Raw genomic sequence first — 25,560 nt, 5'->3', positions numbered from 1 at the left:
CAATGGCATCGAAAAATTGCACCATAAACTCCTTGTTTCATGCTCTTTTAATAAACATAGTCTCGACGAGCAACTCTACCATCCACTTTTGACCAATCCCTTGTGAGTATTTTCAAGAAATATGTATAATATCTAGGGAAACCTGATCTTCGTTTATAATAACATAGACCTAGGAAAAAATAAAAGAATTAAGATACATCCATACCTGCCATGGAAGAACTAAGTGCATTCATTCTTTTTCCTCTGTCATTACCCATCCGGGGAGTGTTTTCGATGAAAAAAAGCTGTCGGTTAATTAAAGCAAAAAACAGGAATGATATAATGCACCCTATATTTCAAACAGCTACGTTCAACAGATCAATAGATGACGCAAGCTCTCCGGGGAGCGTCGAAGCCAGAGGAGCGTCGTTTCCCCGATAAAAAGGAAAGAAGCACGTTGACACGAGAGTCGATGCTTCCTCTGGGTAGGCAGACGTTTACCGTTCATTAACATGAACCCTTCGCGAAAGGGTTAAAAAAAAAAAGAAGAAGCGTTAATTACCAGGGGAGAGCGAGGACGAACGATCTTTCGACGCGTTGCGAGAGCACGTACGCGCAAAATGAGAACGCGTGCGAATACCGTGCTCGAACAAAAGGGCGGGAACTCCTTGTAATGGCGACCACTCGAGACCCAAGGTGAAGGACTGGTAAAACGAGCGGCTTTCAGGAGCTCGAGGACCGGCGACCCTTTACGCTCCATCGACGCCATATGGCGTGACCAACTTTATAATACCCGCGACGCGGACACGTAAAACTGCTCGCAGCGTGAAGCCCGGTGCACGCGAGTATACAAGCTGGGACTTTCGTAATGTTCCCTGGAAGCTTGAACGATATCGTTTCTTGCTATGTTTCCGCTCTACGATCCTCCTGGGGATCAGCCTGAATGAAATCTCCTCCGAACTTGTGCCGCTAGACGCGACGCGAGTTGAAGAGTCTTTGTAAACGTCCTTTGCGCTGAAACTTGCCTCCTGTAATCTTTAGTTGTATGTTTCTATGATTTTTTCAAAAGTATAGTGTCAAAATATGATTTCAAGATACTAATATTAATTTTAAGTAATTTCTATTTTTTTAAGGGAAATATCATGAGGTTTCAATTAAATATATTTTTTTAACTTCTATTTTTCTTATTACTGATTTGTTTTTTTCTATGAGGAAGATATAATAACAAAGATCTTATAAAAATAATGGTATTCATGAATTTGTAACCTTAGGTCATTCATACAGATTTCCTTGTAAAGAATGTTATAGGATTTCTATTAATGAAGACGTGTTAAGTTAACTCAATTTTGTATTGAATATATACTGTAATTCTATTTCTCTTTTTTTAATCTTTAAGTTCTAGAAGTTTTATTAACCCTTCAACAGCGGAGTTTGGGTCAATCGAGACCCAAACTTACAAAACACATACAAAGATAATAATTTTTAAACGAAAAAGTTTCATATACTGCAAAATTAGTTGTCAGACAAACAGTGTAAAATTTAGAAAATTAATATAACACGAAATACAAAATTGAATTAAAATTGGGAGTCTCTCCATGGTCCGCTGTCGGACGGTTAATATTATTCTTGAAAATTGGAAACAAAAAAGTAATCAAGCTTGTGATACTATCATTGTCCACACAAGCTTATTAACTATTCAACTAATCAAAAATTAAATTATAGTCTATTACTCACAATCTTAAATTGACCATGCCTTAATTACCTAAATCTAACTATTCAAAGCATAATAATTTTAATATTTACAAATGTTGTCATTGTCGATAACATAATGGTAAAAACAGAATGAATAGATAATGGTTCTCAAGATTTGTTCATATTATCCATGGTAAGGTGTACAGATTTCCCAACGATAAAGTATCACAGAAAATTTATCTGTGTCTAGGCTAAACGTACCATCCACTTCTTGCGTTTCTATGGTGCTCGAAGCATGAATTAACACGTTCTTATAAAAACATTCATTCACGTGAATGCAGGTAGGTCGTTCCAGTGAAGCAGAAAAAGTCCAGCTTGAATGAGTTGTTTAAAGTTATTCAGACTATTCGAAGTGTATTTTAGGCTGGAAATTTATTTATACGCAGAGGTCATCGTACTACGATACTTGGAAACAGATATAGCTTGTATCTAGGTGTGGTGTAAACTCGAATGATAACAGCTATTAAGGTGTAATTAAAATGAGGGATTGTGTGGCGAGATGCTGGTGAAATGAGAAAGATTGGATTCACTGCTGAAATGGACCGTTAATGGCATGAAGATTGTGCTGTCTGGGGGAAAATTTCGTATTTCATTAAGGCGAGCATCAATCATTTTAATAGAAATTTGTATTAAAATGGAATGCTAAAATTTATTCTATTTTGAAGTGATAAATGAAAATTCACTTACAATTAGAGAAAAATTAATTCGTTTTTGCAAAAGATATCTCTATCTGTCTTTTTGTTGGATGAAATAGATTAATTTTGTCTATGTATTAATAGTGATACTTTAAAAATTAGAATATTTAATGGATAATTTATTAACATCCTTGAATGTGTTTAAAATGATTCTAAGTGTCAATACTAATATTTATTAGTATTAGTCGTAATACTTAATCTTATATTTGTATTAATTTTGTATTTCATTAAGATTAGCAACCATCACTTTAATAGAGAGTCGTATTGAAATGAAATAGTGAAATTTATTTTGCTTTGAACTGGTGGATACAAATTTCTTTAGAGAATAAAACAGAAAAATTTAGAAAGTGAAGATGATCCTTCATAGTGGTATTTATAAATTTTTTACTTTTTGTTGTTTTAATCACTTCTGTGTTATGTCAATAAATTATAACAAAGTATTATTAAATAATTAAATATCGGCGACATTTTAAATCATTTTCAAGTTTTAAACAAGTCCAAGATTGTTAATAATTCATCAAACAAGCACCTTAATTTGCACAGTAATACTATTAATACATAGATAAGATTAATCCACTTAACCCAGGTTAAAAATAGTTATATTTCATCAACCTATTAGCTTTCACACCTAGATACTATCTACAACCAACATCTTACCATCACTTATACCTCAAAACATTCATCCAATTCACACTTACTTAATTCTGAATACATGTACTCATTTCCTTTGATTTAAATTACAGTAACACTTATAATTTAAAATGAATTTTTAATTTATTATAAAAAGAGCGAGTTAACAATGTAGGTATATTAAAGTTTGCCCGCCAGCTTCTAAATCATCCTATGTATCAATTGTTAATCAAATCCAAAGATCTTTTAGAAATCTTATCAAAAAATCATTTTCCCACGTTCGTTCTCCCTTACGAAGAAAATCAATGACCCCATGAAAAATTCGACTCTTCCTGCATGTACACGGAGAGGACAGTTAAGGATGATGCCTGATAGTGCACAGCTGCCGGGACACATCACGGATTGAATAATCGGCACCTAGAATAAATCCAGCGCTATTCCCTATTTACAAAATTGCAGTTCCCGCACGCGTAACTGTTCTTTGGCTCATTGTGTTGCACCCTTCGACGACACCCCTGGCCATTATTGCGAACGCCACGCACCACCGGCCTGCTTGGGGAATTTACCCTCCTGATGGTTCTATCCACCCTTCGACACGTTATTGGCTCGCGTGCGTACACGTACCCTAATTAGTATGAATGCCTGGCCATCGTGGTCTCCTCGATGAAGGCATCGACCGACCATTTATGGGGGATTTTAACCGCTTGGTTCAAGGCCGTAGAGAATCATCAACGACATAGTAAGAAGATCGTTAGATGAGAATCAGAACTTAATATTTTTTAGATTAGGAGATATGAAGTATCATTTTGACAGTGACTGCTACGTCATCCAAAATTTAGGTCATTAATCATACATACAGTGGGTGATCAAATTATTATGAACAAATGGAAAACTTACATATTTTATGTTTCCGATGCTATTATGTATTCCATAAAAGTGAAATATATCCTTTTTAGCAAAAACCGTAACAGCCTGCCTAACTAATAAAAAAATTCAAGTTTTATCGTGGCCTGGAAACTCACCAGATATGAACCCAATGGAAAATCTATGGGAATTATTAAAGCGTCGCATTGCATCAGAGACAATAACTCACAAGCAACAACTGATTGACAAAATTATATTCGTATGGCATCACGACCTAGAAATGCTAGAAAATTGCCGAAAAAATATGGAAAGCATGCCGAGACGTATTCAGGCAATTATAGATACCAAGCGCGGCGTGACCAAATATTAACATTATATGTGTTTTAAATTATAAAAGTTGTAAAATATAGCAATATCATAGTAATAAAAATATAACAGTAAGTTTTGCAATAAAAAGGCATACCATTTTAAGTGTATTTTTTTCAATTCCATTTCCGATCAAACTTCAAATAAGTGGTAATTTCGAACTGTTCATAATAATATGATCACCCACTGTATCTGGACCCCAGAGCCGAAATGTGTAAGTCGCACTATTCAAACTTTATAGGAGAGCAAATCAAAGATGCAAAAGCCTTATAATTTTGAAACCATGAAAGATATACATATACCTACGTAATTTTTTAACGAAAACAAAGAATGTATTGTTTTATTGTTTAAAAGTAAAATCGTATACAGGACATTGTCGCTTCCTGACGTAAAAAATAAATTAGACTTGATACTGTCTGGCTTTGACGATGGACTTAATACTATCTGATTTTAATTTTGTATCTTCTTTTGCGTGACTTAATACCATAAACCTGAACACAGTTTATATGGCTCGGATGTATTTTGTGAAGCAGATATCAAGTCCAAAATTATTTTAACCTAACACTGGACAAAAAATTATTCGGTCCTGAAATTTTGTTTAAAGTTGTATCAAGGGCAATTTAGACTGTTTAGCTCAGAAGAAGATATGGGCTTAATATTATTTTTACTCTGTTATATTAAAAACTAAATTGAGATTGAAAAACTTCATAAAAGAAACCTGTATATAAAATGTTGTAACACCAGTAAAAAAAAAGAAGCTTCGCGAAAGCGACGCAGTCTGGAAACGTCCAGACAATTTCGGAAAGTCGATGATAGAGCATCGCGGGAGGCAGGGACGCGAGGCGTGAGCAAAGCCGCGAGGCGCGAGCGGAGACGCGGAACGCGAGCGCGGAAAACGCCAAATTCATTCCTGACGACGAGATCGTTGATTTCGGCGACCGCGGATAGCAACGAGCGGATATAAATTAAGGGCTCGCGACTGCCTCCGTCTATTTCGCCTGCTGTTAACAGAGAGAAAGGACGAGGTAAGACCATCGGCCGCTCTTGGTCAGCAGGTTAGGGACTCCGGCAGGAGAGTACGGCGACAATACCTGGACGCCTGCCGGAGAAGAGAGAAAGAGAGAAAGATCCCGGTAGGAGAGTTCGGCGACAATACCTGGACGCCTACCGGAAGAAGGGAGAGTACGGGAGACCTGTTCCTGGACGCTCGACCGACACGGAGAGTACGGCGATAATACCCGGACGCCTGTCGGTCGAGAGAGTACTTACAGAGCACCTCCTGGACGCCCTAGTAGAATTAGTTTTCCTAAAACGCCCGTTCGATATGGAGAGTTCGGCGATAATACCTGGACGCCTATCGAACGGGAAGAGTATAAACACGTCTGAATGTTTTTTTTTTTGTACAAATAAATAAATAAAGAAAATGTATCCTACACCTTGTAACCTCACCTAATCCAAATAAATCCTGTCTTTCAACAGATTTCCTTGTATTTCAATTAACAATGGCTACAATGTGATATTTTCCAAAAATTGGACTGAATATACTCTAGGTCTGCTCCTTATATTGCTATTAGGTATATAAATTAATTTGGTGCATTTATTTATTTACTTATTTATTTATCAAATGTTGCAGTATTTTCAATTCTTCAAATAATCATTATCGTTATCAGAATTCTTGATAATTGTGAAATGATAATCAGGAAGATGTAATGTTAAAAGTACCAAATTATTTTATATGCCTACCGTTTTATGTTTTTATGCAACAAAGTATTTGCTTGATTATTGCAATCGTGAACGTTTAAGTAAATGCGATCAAGGAGATCGTCTTAGTGTTTCAGACCGAATAAAAACCTAACGATCCGAAAGTTGTGGCTTCTTTATTCGCCGCAGGATTTTATTCCGCCACTTTTCGATCGTGGAAAGCACCGAAAAAGCTATCAGATGATTGTATAAAAAGAAATTGGTTCTTGGATGAACGGTAATGAGAGTTCTTCTGGCGGTAATCGTTTAGATGATTGTTATCACGGCGAGTATCGTAATTTCCTTTTATCACGGACAAGCTCGACGATCCGCTTGCCGCTTTTAATTAATAAAAAACCTATTTTCATACTTTATTGTTACATTTTAATCAAATTTCTTGTTCTGTTATATCATGCTTATTATGTACCATTTTCATATACCAAGAAAATTAAATTCGTTGCTATATTTAGGATAATTTTTTAATACTTCGACGATAAAATTCGGATAGCTCAAAAACAAAATACACAAATAGGTCACAAATTGATTTGTTAGGCAAAGATTCTATTGTAAGACTTATAGGGTTGGGCAGCTATGTATGTGAACCTGGCACCCGACTTTAAAAAAATTAATTTTTTTTAATGGAAAATGATAGTATTTTGTTTGTAATTGATTGTGGTAACAATAGTTTCGTTTGTAGTTTTATCACATGGAAGAAACGGATTTGAAATATCTCAATGTCAGGTGCGGGTCACTTTTTCAATTTTTTTTATTTATTAATTGATAAAACTACAAACGAAACTATTGTTACTTCAATCAACTACAAATAAAATAATATCATTTTTCGTAAAAAAAAGATTTGTTTCGAGTGCGGATGGAACCTTGCAAATTTTTCCAGCACATAAATTTGTTCGGGCACTCGTAATTTCGGGATCCGAATATCAAGTTAGAACCCGAACGTGACTCGAGACTCCATCATTACTCCACCAAACCCGAGGCTGGCTATCTGCACACCTCTGACCAAAAGTAATGACAAGGTTAGCAATAAAATTATTACTTGTGAGGATTCCCCTTTTTTGATTCTTTTACACTTATTTTCCTTGGGAGTTTGAAATTAATCGGACAAATAACTTCTCTTTTTCTGAAATATTAAAAAAATGACTGCAAAAATTAATGAATTCATCTGACTTAATTATTTCCTGTGCTGTAACCCCTTCCTCTACATGACCAAAAATTATTAAAATAAATGACAACACTTATCAGTTTATAAAATCTTGTCTTGCATATAAAATTGCGATGTGCGATGCAACAGAATGCAAGAAATATAGTGAAGTATGGAGATTCGGATAGCTCCCTTCATGAATTTGCTACTAAGTCAATGCATCGTTAAACAAGTGACAATGAGAACAACCCCCGTTTGGGGAGAAACAGAGAGACCGGTCGTTTAAGACGACCTTATCCTTGCAAATAGCTGACTGTGAGAGAATCTTCATCGAGAAATTGAAGCACCGACCATTAGACGTCAACCAAATGCAAAGTAGAGTAAATTGCTTGCGAAAAACTGTACAGATGAACGTAACCGAGTTAGCGGCTATTTACTCGCGCCCTTCTGCTCGCTTTGTTTCTACCAATGAACTACTATGAGATTAACAATGACTGTTACGTGAGCTGTAATCGTAACAATGACAGATCTTTTATCCTGATTCTGATTGGCAATTTGAAACAACCGCATTCTCATGGCTTTACGTCTTCAATTGTCTTAAGTACATTTCAGAGCTAATAAAACCAGTTGTTTAATATTAAATTCAATATTTTTTGCAATACATTTCTCCACTTACGTACAATTATCTTGGCAAAATAATAATGCAATTTGTAAATATAGTAATGATTCAAAAAATAAGAAATAAAAATAGGTATAATACAGGTATATATTATTTACGAATGTACATCATATCTAAACAATTATTGATTTTTTCAATAATATATCCAGCGATGGACTGAGCAATGGGGGGTTGGGGAAAATTTCCAATGAGCCAGCAGGGACTCGGGACCTAATTAATTAAAATTTACTGCAAAAGAGTCCGCCATATCACTAATTTCCTCGTAAAAATTTAAATTCCAATCGGTTGCTAATTGTACCCTAATAATTTTGTGTACAAAATTTGTATAGAAAAAAATATACCCTTCTACTTAAACAAACAAAACTTACTTTAAAAATCCTTTGAAAATCTTCTATTTATAAAAGAATCATTGTTACTATGTTATGGCCTCTCGATGCCGCGTTATTTTATAAATATTTCTATAAATAACGGAGATATTCATCCGTTTTGTTTCGCATAATTCAGGTTGTATAACAAATTTCTTAATAAGCCTCATTAACCACGAAATAAGCAGCGCGAAGCGAACGATAAAATAAACTGCGATGATAAATTATACATCGTTGTCCGTCTAATTGCTTATTCATCTTTTAAGAGCAACGACACGCGAATCAGTTGAATCAGTGAGTCATTCTATCTTTGTAGTTGATCGTTTAAAGAATGACCGACCATGAATAACGAGAATTCGGTTTGTTACGGTCCATCAACTTCTCTACTTTATTTCTTCCTTTATTCAAACAATTTATTGAATAGAACTTGTTACGAACGTGTGATGCAGATTCAATTAATTAAGAACAGTTAATGCTGTAAACAAAATCAATCTTCTGGACTGCATTCAAAATCCAATAATACTGTTTGATTGCGACCTGTAGTTTCAATTAATTGTTAGTGTGGGTTTACAACAATGAAGATATCAATTGAATTTTAATCAGGCTAATGAAACACTATAAATACCGTTAATTCTATTGTAGCACGGTTTAATTTCTTGATTAATCTTGGTTTCTGTAATGACTTTACATCCGTGTTATATTTTTAAATACATCATTTATATTGATGGTTTCGCAGAAGGGTTGAAATATTTATAGATATATTTTTAAATTATTCTTGTCACCATTTTAGGTGTCGTAGATGCATTTTTATTCTACTGTTAATCGTGAAGCAGGAATTCTCAAAATCCTAATTTTGACGATATTAATATTAAAAGTAATTTGGAAACAAAATGATATAATTTTTAATTATTATAAAATTTAGTATATTATAAGTGAAAAGTACAAACAGCAAGGTAAATATTGAGTCAAATTTTTCTGCGTAAACGTTTACACGCAAATGAGAGGGCCAGACTCTTATATATGGGACCCCTTGCCAATATTGTCATTTTCCCTGGGAAAGCCTACAGGGAAGAGCGGAAACCCGGGCCATCGCTATTTTGCATAGGGAAGCCTGGATTGATTGTTGCTTACGCTTTCGTGGTAGAGGATACCGTTGTGTGACGCGGATTCCACCACCGGAAGATGCGTAGCTTCCTTACAACCTTTTACCTTTGTAATGAGAATAAATTATTTGAACACTGATTTATAGATATGTTTAATACGTATATGTTGTACAAATGTCTTTGGTGTTTATGTGTTTGTGAGAACTAATACCTCAGAGGTACGTCAAAGCTGAACTGTGAAGCTAAGTCGGAGTGTATGATAGATCGTGTAAGTTGACTTTAAAAATGCTGACGATGTGATCAGATCTGATGATCAACGAGAAGTGACTTTGAGTCTCGGTGTCTCGTTCCAAGTTTTGTATTCTCCCTCTCCTGGGTCTTACGAACGGTCAGCAAGGAGCCGCAGAGAGGTGTCCAACAAGGGAGGTGTTGACGAAAAGTGGCCAATTAGCAAACGTTTGGAGTTTGACTAATGGTCATAGGCTGACGGTTTAGCAAATCACCTCGCTGGACATTTCCCATGTAAGCTAGCCGAAAACCCAGCAGCTGCGGTGCACGTGGGAGTCTTAAGGTGCGTGTTTGCACAGAACCGGTGATATCTCCCAGGCAAGAGCGACTGTGGGCCCAGATGGTCTTGGTGACCGATGGTACCTGGGACAGAGCACAGAAGACGGTTCGAACCCTGTCGGGGTTGGTAGAGCTCACAAGACACATGCACGGCGTGGGGTCCGTTTAAGACACGGAAGAGGAAGTTAGAATTTAAGTAAAGTGAATGGCAAGACCTCGTAAAAGATTGTAAACTGCTCGTCGTGAGCATTTGTGGACAATGCGAATGCCAAATAAACGTTCTGATTTTACTGGCCTTGTACTGTAGAAGGTCTGTTTTCTGTTGGACCTTTTGAAGCTTCATGGTGATTGATTCTGTACGTGACAAAATACTACTCCGACCAGCTTAGAAAGGTTTCTAGCAATTAGACAATGTGTTATTGAATATGACTGACCGTGCTTCTAAATTGGTGCAGTAAATTCATTGGTTCATGAATTTACCATTGTTACCATTTTTACCAGGTACATAGAAGGCAAACCGGACGATATCTTACGGTGAGTTTATTGCTCCCGATAGTTAGAACCGTAAGATTGTTAAAAGTATAAAACTGCTACTATAGTTCCGTGAGCGGTCTACTATGCCGCGCAACATTGATCGCGAGTCTATACCAAAATGTGATTGGTTTTAATTCTTTAAGTCCAATCATTATGCAAAACATAACTCTTCATTGTATGATCCCTTTTTTAATTTTAAAAAGTAATACACAAAATAATTTCTATTTGTAATAATGAAAATTTGCAACATTATGTAAAATCAAATTCAGAATAATTATAAAAAATAAGAAATACAGGAACATCACACGTTGATGTTAGGATGTTATATTTTGAAAGCTTTCGTTTTTTAAAGTCCTAGATCAGATTTCTGATCAAAAGGAATTTGTTTAAGTTCATAACATAAAGATTTTGCAAATGCAAGTAATAAATATTAAGTGTAAGTAAAGTGTTCATTTGAAATTTTCGCTTGACCAGACAAATGAAATTACTCGAAAACAACATCCTTATACCGCAATACAAAAAGAAAAGTTTAAAAAGATCACATCTTAATTTACACTAAATGGAGATAGTCTTCGTTAATCTATTAATTACATCATAGCAGGATAAGCTTATCCGTCGCGTTTTCGTTCGGTGTAAATTATTTCAGAATAAACGAAATATTTCAAAATGTAACCTCGTAAATTTACCGAAACAAAAGAGGAAGCAACCGCACGCAAGTAACACAGTGCATTCGCAATAATTTTCGAGTTCGTGAGAGTTTTAGTACCTCGAGAATTCCTTTTATATTTCGTTGGGTTGTCGACAAAAAAATTCTCGACATAAATCACAATTTAAGTAAAGATTACTCCGAGAAGTATTGCTCACGTTTCAGAGTAAATTGAAAAATAAAATTATATAAATAGTCTTGAAAAACTGTTGAGTAACACTAAATTTTACTAAAGTTTACTATAGAAGGCTTCAATCACTTTAAATAAATATATATGTATGTACATATTAATTCGTATCACGAAAATATTGAAAACCTGCTGTGTAGTATTTATAAAGGATTCTAGCACTAAATCGTGGTAAACCAGAGTTCAGTGAAAAAAGTGGAAATAATTCAAACAAGTAAACGCAAGCTTCACTCGCACGGAAATCTCTATTTAATCCTGTGGATAAAAGTTTTGAATACAAAATTTTGTTTCGTCGTGCACCTTGGAGCAGGCGAGACGGAGCTGTTACCGTTTTTGCAGGATAACGCGAATTCATGCGTAAGGAAAAGCTTTCGCGTATTTCATGAGAGTCAAGATCCTCGAAACACTGAAACAGCACGGTTTAATGCTAATTATAAAGTATCCTTGTTACGTATTAATGGAAAACTATCTACACTACCTCTTAAAAGTATGTGGCTACATTTTCATATTCACAAGACATGTGTCTGATCCTTTAAAATTTAAGATCCATACTTTTGAACAGACTATTCGAAGTTCTTGTGTTCATTTTCAAGAAATTCACTGAATTTTCCTAATATAATTAGGTAAATTAAAAAGGCTTTAAAATTAACTCATGTTTAACAATACGTAAGTTTTCCTTATAAGTTTTTATAAGAATTTACAGAATAAAATATTCTGTAACTATTGAAGTTGAATTCTAAATAATAATAATAATATTCATAAGTATTTATTAGATGAAAATTAGATTTCCTGATATCAATAATTTTCTACAATATATAGATTACTATTTCAGAAATTAACAAAATACATTAATTACAATACTAATTTCTCCAGTGAATAAACAACATTAACTAGTTAATGAAAATAAGTTGGTAGTGGGAAAATTGCTTGAATATGAAACTAAGAATTGAAAAAAATCAATATTTAATCACTTTCATACTTTAATTAATTAACTAACTTGTTTTAATTAATTTTACTTGTTTTAATTAATTTTACTTGTTTTAAAATATAATGTTCATTCATTGATAGGTACATGTTCATTTACCGATGCATATACTTTACATTGTAATTTAAAGGTATTATGTCATTAGGAAACATTATTCTTTTTAAATAAACATTTAATAAATATTTTAAAGGTGATTAAAAGACACGTATGAACTTTCTATAGGTCAAAGTGATCAACATTACTTTTTGAATTTTTTACAATTTTACTACTAAAACATTTAATTTACATTTAACTTGTATTATTTGACCAATTTCTCTATTTTTTGATATCTTGATTTTTGGATTTAATCAATTCGACAAATGACTTATGTATGAAAATTTGAACGTTTTGGGTTAGTTTTGCAATATTAATATTGACTACTCGGTGCTTTTTAAGACATTATTTATTCCTAACAATGGATAAATACCTATGAATGGTAATATACCTGATAAGCAAGTGATAACTACAAACACTTTTAACAACGAAGGAACCGCACAAGTCGAACAAAGTGTCGTTTCTCCATTCCCTTTATCGTTATACTTGGCAAACTTTTTACGACCACTTTGTCAAGCAACTATTGTGAAGAAAATGTAAAAAGTCAGCTTTAAAAGCGGCATTAAAACTTCATATCATCTTGAAGTAGAATATTGTTTCAAACAAGCGTACATAAACAGACTTTGAATTATTTTCACGCTATTATACATAGTTTCACGGATGTACTCTGCTTAAGCGGTAAAGAGAAGAGGCTGGGTTAGTATTAATCCTTTGCAACCGTATGTTTATTCCTAATCTTTAAAGTCGGATTTGAGCACTCTTGAAGTAACATTTCAAATAATTTTGCAAATAATAATAAGCGGATGAACTTCAGTGAGAAATCACAGAAAACTGATGATTTCGAACTTGGATGTGACAAAAGTGAAAGAATAAATGATTGTACACTTGTTATTCAAGTACAAGTATTATACCCTCTTTCCATCTTTCAAATCTTCAGTATTCATAAAATTTTTGAAGATATTATTTGTTTTGTTGAACTTGAAATAGAGAAATAATGGTTACATGACTAATTATTAACTCGTAGATGCTGACTTGTAAAAGGTTTGGTACAATATCCTGTATATTACATTATCTGTGTTGCACTGAATATTAAAATACCATAGAATACATTTTATAATAATGTTTCAATCCTAATGTATAATTATTATAAGAGAAATAAATTTACATACCAATATTTTTTCATTCACCTTATCTTATTATTTTATATGTAATAAATAAATATAATGCTTCTTATAAAGTTTAGAACATTCTTAAAATATCACATTTCTATTTATTGTGACCCAAAGAGATATGAACCCGATGCGCACATAAGCGAGAAGTATAGCAGGATTAACGCGTTAACTGCCACAGTAGAAATGGACATATCTAGTCAGACATACAGAACATACTCCACTTATTAACGATACGAATGGTTAATTTTTGAACTCAAGCTTCTAAATTGCTATTTTACATTATTAATATAATAGTAATGATATTCAAAAGTTATTTCCTCTGTTTTTTAAAATAATTATTCGATTACATTAAATTTGAAATGTCAATCATTGTTATTGTTAATTGCAAGTTAACTTGTATTTTAACATCGAATCAAATAATGACAGTTTTTATATACCATTAAAATTATATTATTCGTGAAAAGTAGCAAATGAAAAGTTTAATTAACCCAGTCATCATCACGTTCCGTTAGTCACCTGTTATCGACACTTCCAATTTAATTTAATTAAATAATAAGGAAATAAAAAGTCTAGCGTGGGTTTTACGTACTATAAAAATTACACTAATAGTATAACATAACAAAGCAAAGCATCGTATAAAAGATTAATTGTGAATATTTTCAGTAATTCATTTTATCGCACTCTGGCTATGTATAGCTATTACTATTGTGGAGTATTAAATAATTTTATTAATTCTAGTACACATTAAAAGGCTAGTACTAGTAGAAAAAGCTATTTCTATTATTGGACTATTTATTTTTTTTATCACTACTCAACAACATATGAAGGAATGAAATAATTGTATTTTGAATGATTATAATTAAAGCTATGAATTGGAAACTAATATTTCCAGAAGAACAGGTTTATAATTTGTTTTCTTCAATTCTCCATTAACTGTTCTAACAATGAGTTCTCTTGTGAATAGGGTATTGTTTATACTTTAGAGATGAAATTCTTGTGTTATTTTAAATATTATTAGATAAATCTGTGTGAGCTGGAAAAAGTGTTAGAAAGTGAACCTGTGCTGTTTTGGAAATTGTGGCTTGTCCTGATCATCAAATTCTTCAACCATATCTTTAGCAATTTTTCAAACGCCATCAAAATAGTATGGAAACACGTATCAAAAATTTGAAAGTGTTGAAAAATGCTATAATCGAAAATTGAATTTTTTAAACTCTCCAAAAGAGAATTCTGTTAATTAGAGTGCTCCAGGCGAGAAGGAGTAGATCAGGGCCATAGAGGAACGCCCATTCCCGGTAACGCTGTTCAAACTTTGCACGATTCCAAGGCAACGGAAGATACCCATGCCCTCCCCAGACGCACTGTCTCTGAAAAGGGTCCTCCATGGCTCGTTTACGAGTCGACAAGACAGATAGGCAGGAATATTCGCGGAACTATGTAAATTTCGTTCTTGATTCCCAACGAATTGCATCACGAGCAGGACGACCGTCTCGACGAAGATAACCACGTCGACGACGACAACGACAGATGCCAGACGACCGGTAAATCTTTTATGAAATTACCCTGAAACCATTGGCATCCTGATGTTTGCTGCACCATGGTTGCGCAGACACGTTGCGCCCTAGCCATCATCGCCACCCTCGCGGGGAACTTGAACTTCCCTTCGAAGAGGGGGTAAGAAAGTAAATTTCCCCTATGTTTCGAGAGAGATTCGCGACGAGACGCCGTGAAATGGTAGTTTGACGCCACCTTTGATGTCTGCTGTGATCTTCGAGGTGCCGTATCGTTTTATGGTCCTCGTATTTTTCAAGAATCTTTATGCGTGATATGATTGTAACTGAAATATTTTGTTCTGAACATGGAATTTCCTACTGAAAATTCTTGTGCTGGAATTTCGTCATGCCTGGATGGCTGCTAAAGTATTGATACGTTTCTCGCCTATACTATTATTTTTCTAACAATACATTGGCGGAACTGTGATTTTTTTCAGGGGTAGGCTAGATTTCTTAGCTTCATTAACAGTTTTAAGTGTTAGGTTATTAGAATATTATAATCTAAAAATTGTCGAATTTAAAATTTTTGCAATTCTGGAATTTTGGTAATTTGAATTTTAGAATCTTAAAATTCTGCAGTGGTGTCCACATTTTGCAATAGTCCATATTTTTGCAGAGCCAGACCCATCTTAGTTCTTACCTAGTTCCACCAATGGGTAAATTATTTAACAGCGAAGATTTTACAGTACACATTTATCAGTTATGCCTATTTTCAATACAAATTTTAAAAGTTCGTAAATACACAATTTTATTCTAATTATTAAAAATGACCCAAACGTGAGGTTGAAACGACAAATCACTGTCTACATGTGTTTTGTTTTACTTTGCTTAATGCAATCAGTTTTCCTGATATCTAGTTCCTTTTACAAAATTTCTTGCTTTCTAGAGTGCTCTCTGTTAATGTTCATTGTTACCCATAATTAAAGTCATTGTTTGTTTTCCATAAATAGAAACAAACAAATTTGACAAAATACACAAAGATATTTTGAAATTAATGTGATGAAATAGCTTGGTCTAACAATGCTGTTTCCAGGTTTATTGAATCTGTTATGGGTCATCTAGAAAATTTATACTAGTATTTCTATACGTTTTCTTGAATGTTTTTCTCTACTTAAATACTTTAGAAGATATTTTAATTTTTAATTATGGATAGTATAATTCGATTGTGGGAGTATGAAACTTAGAAAGAATAGTCCGCAGTAGTTTATGATGCTCGAAATTCGTGAGATAGAACAGCCTATTGTAGTAGAAGTGTTCCTGGGTTCACTGAACCTAGGAGAAAATTATTGGACTGTCTGGAAAGTTTGTACTAATGCTTCTGTATTCTTTCGTTTGATAATCCTTTTTAGTAACGACATCTTATTCAAGTTCGAACAAACTTTACCATTTACAACATGTTTTATAATATGTGGAATACATAAAACAATAATGGAACAGTTTTAAAGGGAAATGTTTTGCATAAAAAGGTACAAAATCAACTGTGTGATATTAAAAATTTTTGTATGAAATACCATATTTTTAATTAAAAATATTTTTCGAACTGTTAATTTTTGTTAACACTGTACCGAAATACTTTTTTAAGTAGAATTATTTTCCAACTTATTCTCAATTTAGGAGTAGATATACGTCCATCGTTGATTATTCTAACGTTAACTTAAACGTAACGCTGAAATTACTAATTATAACTAAATGTTCCATGACTCATGGACGGAAGTTTAAATACATAGGGCACCCTGTACATACATAGACTAACACAATAATACCAGAATTAGTTTCAGAATCTCCTGAATTTCTGCTCACCAATTAAGGTTTAAGATCCCCGCACACCGGCACAAGACAATCGAGATTCACGCAGTTTCGTGGTAAACGTGATCGTAGCACAACATCGGTTAAACTTCGACCTAAGTAGCCGCTTAGGGAGCTGGCCTCACGCAAACGTTAAAGACTCTTTAACCGAAGGGAAGCTGGAGAGCGAAAGGGAAGAGAAAGAGGAACCTCTGTGTTCGGGGTAGACGAGCACTCCACGCGGCTGTCAGCGCGTGCGCGCGCGTGCACACGCACGATTCCCATCCGGCACGAGGGTGTAGCACACCGGTGTCAAATAGGGAACCTCTTTTCAAGAGACATAGTCTTAGGGATGGGAGAAAAGCACACATGTGGCGAATACGCGTCTGCATAAAACCCGTTTGCGAATTTTTATCTTCACCCCCCTGTCTGATACTCTTCTGCCGAGAAAATCGATGGGAAAACCGTGGTTTCTTAATCCTTATCGCTTCGAAGACATCGCCTTCCGTATGCAAGACTCATAAAAGTGGAAATTTTCACTTTTTGGGATAAATTTCAAAATAGCATATGTCCAATTTTTAACACCTTATGAGTTCTTAATATAATTGCTTTTGGTTAAGTAATTCAAACTTATCTAGTGACATTTAAAATAACACAAAAATATTATCCCCAAAGTGTATACTGAAAAATGAAAGAAAATGAATTAAAAATTGTTCTCCTTGAAATATTGGTTGATCGACATCTGTTATTTTGGAATTCACAGCTTCGATTGTATTATAGGTAAGTGTCTTTTTTAATATAAGATGTCAATACGACATTTAATATAGGTAATTTAATGTTGCATTAACTGCATAAATTGTTAGCAACAACTGTAAAAATTAATTACAATTTAATTAAATGCTATTATGATAAAAACCAATACCTCTGCAAGGTTTGAGTGTCATCATAGATGCTTTATTCGATGATTTGAGAATTTAGAACAATGTAGTATTACAATAACCACACAATGTAAAATTTAATTTCGTAACTAGATAAGAGTTAATTCTATTAACTATAGACTGATCTTTTCGCAGTAATTCTACAAAATGAGTGCCTATCTTGAAATAGTTGTCTGAAGAATCTAAAATATGTGAGTTTCTTGCAGTGCTTTAGAAGGTTCTGTTTTATTCCCAACTTTAACATAAAATAAGGAATGTGTATATTGTAAAGCAATAACGATTACACTCTGTTTATAATTAGCTTATTTTTGCAAATACGCGTTATTGTGCCGTTTAAAATTGCCAGAATCACGAATGTCATCATCAAATAGTCATCTCTTAAGCACGTACAATGAACCACTGCCTACATTCGTTCAAAGATAAAATGAGCAAATTATACCACAGAAGCATTACTTATCTTTTGAAGGCCTAAAGACCGTTAAAAATGTATGTGATTCACCCTCACAAGGAATGATCCCGAACCCGGAAATTCAAAAAACTATGAAACTTTCTGGATACGTAGAGGGTTCTTCTTCACGGTTATTAATTGGTGTTTGATTATCATTCGTTACCCTGAATGTAATCATAAGCAAACGAATTACATTTACCGGATTTATGGCAACCATTTTACTAGATAAATGTTTTCTTAAAATAAATTTTAAAGCATTAAAATATGGACGTGTAGTATCACAACTTTTTAAAGGCGCAGGAAAACATGTTTTCGCAAAAATTTCGGATAACGAATATTTTGTCTCATTTTCGCTGCACTCTGTGCCCTGTTTCTATTTATAATCGAAGATTGATACTGGCGTATACAACAACGCTACTGGCAAAAAATTATTCACAATGTATATATAGGTAACGGATAATTATTAAAATTATCTGCATTCAATAGTAACTAATTTTAGTTAATATGAATTACTAGCAGATACAAATGTTAAAAGAATATAATATAAAAGTAATAATTATTTATATTAATATACAATCGTGTTAATAAATATAAGCTGTTAATCAGAGAAAATGATAGATGGGATCAAGAACAACAATTATTGTCTTAAGAACCTTTTTATATCAGTAACCGTTTGCAAATAAAATAAAAACGAAATATATGATTATGTGTATGTATTCAGTAATATTTTTTACTCCCATAAAATAACAAATGATAATCAAATGTTACGTCGCTTTAAGCAACAAACCATTTCCTATTTTCATAACGAATTTTAGAACCTTTCAATAGTTTTTAAGCTTTTTTGTTTATAACTTTTTGCAATTGTTTAAACAATTTTTTGCTCCAACATAAACAAACACTATACATTAAGACGAACAACTTTCGTTTATAAAGTTTTTGGATGTCTTTAACGATTTCGGAGAAAAAGTTTTAAAAATGGCCGAAACTTTGAGGGCGATTTTCACCCCGTTGGACTGAAAATGGATAGTCAAAAAAAATTGCATTTTAATCAGGGGGGCACCCTCTACGTGTCCACAAAGTTTCATAATTTTTTGAATTTCCGGGTTCGGGATTATTCCTTGTCAGTCAAAGTCAGATACTGTCATTCTCTTTAGTCTTGTTTTATTCAAAATACCATAATTTAATTCGAATAACGTGTTTCTTAACAATAATTTATATTTAAAAGTAAACCTTTGTTAACTTCTCGAACCACATGGCTAAAATTTAATGCCTACTATCTACTGTCATTTCACAATTTAAAATGACACCTTCTTTAGCTTTTTTAAATCAAAATATATACCTTAAATTGATAATTCGAAAACACTTTTTCAATTTGTAATCTTTCACATTAACATTCTTTTAGAAAATCCCAAGATTCACAGATAAAAATATTGAAAGCTTCACAAAATATTTGTCAAAGTTAAAAAGTCATTGTTTTTATACAGTGTACCGCTTTGGATAAAATGAAAGTTGGGGAATAGTCAAGACTTTTTGTCGATATATTTTTTGCCAGCTTGTCAGAATTTCAGCAAACAGACGCCGGAATAACGAGCTACGAACCGTTCAGAAAACGTCCTTCCATGGACGTTACTTCCGTTGTATTTCGGGACTGGCGGGTTTCCATGGATTGCAGCGCGTTGCATGCCTTGGTCATTGGCCGTATTTTGCCATCTGCTCTATCGTGCAAGTATAGCCCGTTATTTCATGTCGCTCAGTTATATTTCAATGTCGTAATTTCCTTTTGTTCTCAACTTGCAAATTTCTTTTCACTAATTGAAGTTACAATATAATTCGCTGCTCTATAATATTGAGTTAAGACTAATCTTTCAAATCCAAAAGTACTCGATTTTCAAATTAAACATGGCTAATACCAACAGAAGGTTATTTTTAACTTTCACCAACTAAATATCCCTAATTTCTACCAGTTAAATATTAGAAAAGAGAAATGGAGCAAAATAATCAACTCAAGGATGTGAGTGTTTAACAAAAATAGTCCATTCGATCATACGAACACGATCATAAGACTTTGTTTTACAAAAGATCAAAGTCACCTTTAAACTCTTGATACAAACTGACATTCATGAACAATAGACGCTGTTTATTACTTAACGATGAAACTTTGCAGGTAATTTGTCGTGTTTGATTATTACTATGTTATCTGTGTATTAATTCATGTCGGTAATAATCATTTTATTAGACATACGCATGTTGTCGCAATATTTTTGTACTTTTGTATGCAATATAAATTCATTATAATTATCAGAGTTACCGTCGATATTAGTACTTTGAACATCTACGTCGGAAAAATTAATTGAAGTATGAATTTGTAGAAATTTTAAACCTCGTTACACTTATAACCACCTGGACAGTAGCAACGATGGTTACAATCGGTTACGTATTATCGAATCGCGTAGTAAAAATGATATATTTTCAGTAACTGACGAAGGAACTATGTAAACATGCAATATCTTTTGTTTTATACATGGTTGCTGTAGTGTTTCAAATAAATATGGCCGACACAAATTTTTTGAACAATTTTGAAAACTTTTTTCAACCTTTGCATTTTCGTGTAATACGTTAAAAACTATCCAATTCTGGTTAAGAAAGTTTTCTTCTATCTCCAACAATTACCAAGTTAGCTCTTGGGAGCTGAAACTTTGAAGGGTGATTTCACCCCTTAAAATTCGGGTATTAAAATTTCACGTATTTATTAATTTTGGCTATTCTTGAAACCTGGAAAGTTTTATCGAAATGGGAATATGACCGCTCGAGACCGTCGAAGACGAAGCAATTCAACGCGATCACGATAGAATCACTGACATGTGACAACTTCATAATTCATGTCCACCAACACAGATTCGATCTAATACTCGCTAATCTCTCCCCATCCCTCCCTCTCTCTCTTTCATTAGTTAAGATGAACACGATACCATTTACCCTGACAGCCATGTAGCCAGTGTAAAAGTAGCACGATATGACCCTCACATCTGTCCTGGAAACACTTCTATTTCTTCGTGGATAGAGTAGCTTAGACACGCCTACAAGTTGGCCTTATTTTGACCCGAGATGATAAAAAATTTACCAACACCAAATTTCAATGTGTTCACTGATATCAGCCTCAGTTAAAACTCTGTTTGAAGTATCTCTACAGGGTGTCCCTAAAGTGGGACAGATTAACAGAAAACGTGAAAAGTGAGATGTCATCGTTATTCTAAGACTCATCTTTAGGGCAGGCTGAAAATGAGACTTGCTTGCTACCAAAAGAAAATCGTGCAGAATCAAAACATGATGTCGGCGAGGAATAGTTCTGGTCGTAAAATTTACGATAGTGGTGGATGTCACTAAAATAAGACCGAGAGAATCGAATACTGGACGTTCAACGAACCAGACAGAAATACGATTTGAAAACGTCAGGAATCGGTGAAAAATTAATCACGTCCCCGTTGCCCGACACGTCGGATCGATAAGCCGAAATTCAGGAAATCTTACATAATTGACGAACTCGTAGCGGCTACGAGTGGAACGGACGGATAACGTTTCGCCGACGCGATGCGACGATTCGCGCACAGACACCGTCACTCTACGAGAATCAAGCAGCAAAACTATCCCAAACGATCAGGGCTAATCATTTAATTCTGTTCGGAGCGGGAAGACAGAACGGCACGCGAAGCAACGTTTCGTCTCGTATCGATCGGTGGCGGCTAGCTTCGACAAAATTTACGAAACGCGCGAATCGAAAAACAGACAGAGAGAGAAATAGGCTAGAGGGCGAGTGAGAAGCAACGAAAGAGAGAAAGCGAGAGTGGGAGAGAGAAGGAGAGAGCGCGAACTCCCGTTCTGACTTCACGTGGCTTCTATTGATTTACTACGAGGCGCTGCTTTTGCGAAAGAAAGAAAGCACCGCAAAATCTCGTAGTGAAAAGTTCAGCCACTAAATCGATCCGATGTCAGTCGACATCTCCTTCTGGCTGTTGTGTGTCTGGGTGTATAGTCACGCTAGCACTGCAACAGTCTGCCCCAACGGTTCAGTGACACGGTACACTATACGACACACGGCATCGGCCTGGCTTCAGGGAATCGACACCGGTTGTTTCCGGAATCAAAGAACAGACACCAATGCGGCACAACGCGTTTCCTGATCACTCGTATCTCGTCTGGTTTCCTCTTACGATTTAATACCATTGTATAACCCGTCTCTAATTATAATCCCTATCACCCTGAAGGAGAGATACCGAGTAATGTCACAGTATTAAAAATCGTGTGTCTTAAAGTCTCACATCCTTATCTCTAAATCAGAGTTCATTGTAATTTGACTTCTGAACAATTTTCCTTTAACTGATTAACAGAATCGTATGTACATCGGGATTCTGAGATGGTAATAAAAATTGCACCAGCAATTTCGTCCTCGACCCTGTATTTGGTATTTCTCAAAGTGTGTCAAAAGATCGCGTAAAGCTCACCTGCCGTCAGAGGGTAGCAAGCACCAAGGACAGGCAAGCGAGAAAGCGAAGTCGAGAAGCAGCGAGAGCAAGAGACAGGAGGTAAAGAGAGGGAGGGTAGAAAAATGAGCAGGTCGCAGGCCGCAGGGCGTACGAGCTACATCCGTACCTCCTTACTTCGGCAAAATCAATAACCTGTTTGGGGGTGTAGGAGAGAACCTAAGGAGAGAGGCCATAGCACGGCACCGCCGCACTAGGTGGCAAAGGTAGCACGAGTCAGGTGTGTGTTAGAAAAATACGTACGCGATCCAACAGTGATTATCCAAAGTCGTTTATTCCCTCGGTCGTTCGGGTTAGTCGTGTATGGGAATAAAGTGTAACCAGCACCACCCCCGAAAGTCCTGGCACCTGCAATTGTAGCTGAGACGTCCGTGTGTAACCGAGTCTCCTCCAGTCCAATCGGTTCAACTCAAAAGGTTAGATACACCGGGCAACACGACCGGTATGTTTCACTGTCTACTCGCCGGGTTCGGGGGTTCGAGAAACTCTAGCTCTGGCACGAGCTCACCACGCACCGGTATTATCGACGATTCTTCCTTTTTCCAACAACTCAGAATCCTGCGACGATCACACTGTCAGCAGAGGTCTCCCCCTCTCGAAGCTTACCCTCTGTTATCATTACCCACCACCTTGCGGATAGAGAACGAACGTCTCGTCTCGTTTGCTCGTTATCCGAATCGCGCGCTCTTCTCTCCACCGGAAAGGAGAGCATTCACTACCACCCTGACCCCTTTCAATCCGTTGTCCAGAATAAAAAAAAACAGGTAACGATAACACATCAACCCGATGGAGACGGTGGCCGTGGGGTAGGTAGATGAGTTACACGCGCTCCAACGCACGACTTTTCTGTCAAACGGCTGCTTCCCCGAGAGGAGAAGCGAAACCAAGAGACAGAGAGAAACGGACGCAGCACAACGACACGCGTTTCAAGCTGTCGCGGCTATGGGGCGCGGACCACTACCTCGACGAGCCTCCCGGATCGTTGGATAAAACTCGGTGGGGCCGTTCCGGTCGGCGTGCGAACTCCCCACTCTCTCTTTGCCCCTACCATCAACACACGACCCATGTTCGTCTCCCTTCCCACCAAGCCTTACCCTCTCGCCCATCTTTCCTCCTTTTCTTTCCAACGGCCACCCACCACCTGCGTTACCCCTACCATGCTGCTTAGATACCACGACCGTCGTGTCGCGTCGCGTCGCGTCGCCGTCATCCCACGACCCTGCAGGGTGCGCGAGCGCACGACCCGTTCCCTACGCTTCGCTCTCATATACGCTTTGCTCGCGCGTGTCTCGTTAACGTTCACCGACCGAGCACGTCACTCGACCCACCGTGTGCGATCGGGGGTTGGAGATTAGACGATGCTGCGTCACAGCGACCGCCTCTGTCCCTTTCCGGAAAGAATCCGTCGCTTGACCCTGGAATGCCGATGACCCGCGGCGAATTATGGAAATGCTGCGGTCGAGATAGGATATAGGTGTTTCGGTACTGTCTCGTCTTTCGGACGATCGAAGAATTTTTAAGCTGGCGCACCGGTGATATATTGGACCGTTGTTGGATAAGGTCGTCGAGGGGATGGAAATTGATGATGGCGCGCCGCGATCTTTCTCTTCGCTATGAGCACAATCTACGCTTCGTGCTCGAGGAAATCGGATCTCGGTTTATAAGGGAGAAATTTCGCTCGGTGGTTCTTTCGAGTTTTCACGGAAGGGCTGATAAGAGAGATAGCGGTCTGGACACGTCGCTTTTCTTCCAAAGATTGATGTTGAGTTTGATTGCGGTTTCATCGTATTATGGACCACAATCTGCTCCTGCGAAATTTTAGTTCTGGTTAGAGTTTAACGAACTTTATAACATGGAATATGTTGTTAGTTAGTAAATTTAATACTTCCCCTAACGTCTTCTTTATCCTTTATAGAAGAAAACCATAATTTATTAACAAAATGAAACGCTTTCAATTAAACTCATAATGTAATAATCTGTCTTTGAACCTTTAAATGCACAAGTTACTCTTAATTTAACACCTCTTTCTTAAAAATATTTCTCAAGGTATGCACTTCTTTTATTGGCATATTTAATTACACCTTCCTGGAGTAAGTCGTTTATAGTTTTTTATAATTGGCAATGCGACCTTCATTTCACTTCCATTTTTGAAACACATTTTGGCTATTTGATGAATGTATCAAAATACACTTTGACCAAGCTTTTACTTATACTTTTTCTGTCCAAGATCCAATGCGACTAGTTAAATTATAAATAACGAAAAGCAGATTTATCCTCTTGAAAATAAGCTTCTTGACCGTCGATATAGAGTTTAAAGCTTCTTCGATAAGCTTCTGCCAAGATCTTGTTTAGATAAACGGTTCAAGATTTTTGAACGGTAGAAATTTAACGAATTTAATATTCGTTACAGCGAATATCTTTTAACTTCAATTTTAGTTAGAAACATACAGAATAATAGGTTGGGAACAAATCAGGGTATAATTATATCTTTAAATGCTCAAAATTTAACAACTTGTTTAAAATTAAGTACTATCAAAATTATTATCACGCCACTGATTTACTAACACTTCCTTAATGTTTTATCGTAAAAGCAACTTTAGCATGTTCTATCATCTTATTTGCTTGTCTTAAGGAACAAAATGGCTACGATCAATAAAAATGAGCTTAAGCGGCAGCTAAACTACAAAGAATTGCTTATGGCGTTCGAGAAGCTGAACGACAT

The 25,560-nt window shown here is 35.6% G+C and overlaps 1 protein-coding gene across 1 annotated transcript in view; it reads right to left on the bottom strand.

Moving 5' to 3' along the window:
• Positions 1 to 23,782, bottom strand: part of LOC114876213 (neural-cadherin) — a 371,715-nt gene extending 347,933 nt beyond the window's left edge. The window contains exon 1 of the mRNA XM_046288745.1: positions 23,082 to 23,782. The gene's annotated coding sequence lies outside the window, so the exon portion shown is untranslated. The remainder of the gene's footprint in view (positions 1 to 23,081) is intronic.
• Positions 23,783 to 25,560: the final 1,778 nt, after the last annotated feature.

Source organism: Osmia bicornis, chromosome 2 (genome assembly GCF_907164935.1).
Source record: "Osmia bicornis bicornis chromosome 2, iOsmBic2.1, whole genome shotgun sequence".
Classification (NCBI taxonomy): Eukaryota; Metazoa; Arthropoda; class Insecta; order Hymenoptera; family Megachilidae; genus Osmia; species Osmia bicornis.
Note: the sequence above shows the minus strand (reverse complement) of the source record. Positions and strands in the feature narration are given on the sequence as shown.